At 40.2% G+C, this 821-nt stretch overlaps 1 non-coding gene across 1 annotated transcript; it reads right to left on the minus strand.

Annotated features, from left to right (window-relative positions):
- Positions 1–272: 272 nt before the first annotated feature.
- On the minus strand, positions 273–379 carry LOC131241875 (small nucleolar RNA R71). Its single transcript, XR_009169441.1, has one exon. It is a non-coding gene; the product is annotated as a small nucleolar RNA R71 (small nucleolar RNA).
- Positions 380–821: the final 442 nt, after the last annotated feature.

Raw genomic sequence — 821 nt, forward strand, 5'->3', positions numbered from 1 at the left:
GATATCAAGCTTGGAGTGATCCAACTCCTTCCAAAGTTCGTTGGACTTGAATTTAAAAGTCTATACCTGTACTTGCAAGAGTTTGATGAGGTTATAGCCATTTATACTTTCCTAACGTGTCTGAGGACATGGTTAGGCTGAAACTCTTTCCTTTCTCCTTAAAAGAGAAAGCTAAAACGTGGTTACACTCACCACGTCTGCGATCTATTGGCACATGGAATGACATGATGAAGGAGTTCATAAAAAAATTCTTTCCATACCACAAGACGAACACCATCAAAAAGTCGATCATGAACTTTGCCCAAAAGGAAGATTAAACATTCTTCTAATGTTGGGAGTGGTTCAAGGATCTCGTCAGTTAATGCCCACAACAAGGTTTTGAAACGTGGCGCATAACAGCTTTCTTCCACGATAGACTGACATCTTTTATGCTCCAATTTGTCGAGACAATGTGCAATAGGGAATTCATGAACAAGAATGTCGATGAGGTGTGGGATTACTTTGATAAACTCGCTAAAACTGCACAATCATAGGACATCACCCCAAAACCTAGCACCATATCTAAGCTTACTCAAGCAAGGGAGAGGGGTGGAATATACTTGCTAAAAGAGGATGATGATATAAATGCTAAAGTGGCCAGTCTCACAAGGAAAGTCGAGGCCATGGAACTTAAGAAGGATAAGGCTAAGGAAGTTGTTTGTGGTATCTGTGCTTGCAACATACATACAACTAAAAATTGCCTAACGATACTTACTTTTCAAGAGGCACTGAATGAGCAATCGAATATCGTGAACAACTACCAAAGACTGTTTGGTAGACCC

The sequence above is a fragment of the Magnolia sinica genome, chromosome 3, assembly GCF_029962835.1.
Source record: "Magnolia sinica isolate HGM2019 chromosome 3, MsV1, whole genome shotgun sequence".
NCBI classification, from domain to species: Eukaryota; Viridiplantae; Streptophyta; class Magnoliopsida; order Magnoliales; family Magnoliaceae; genus Magnolia; species Magnolia sinica.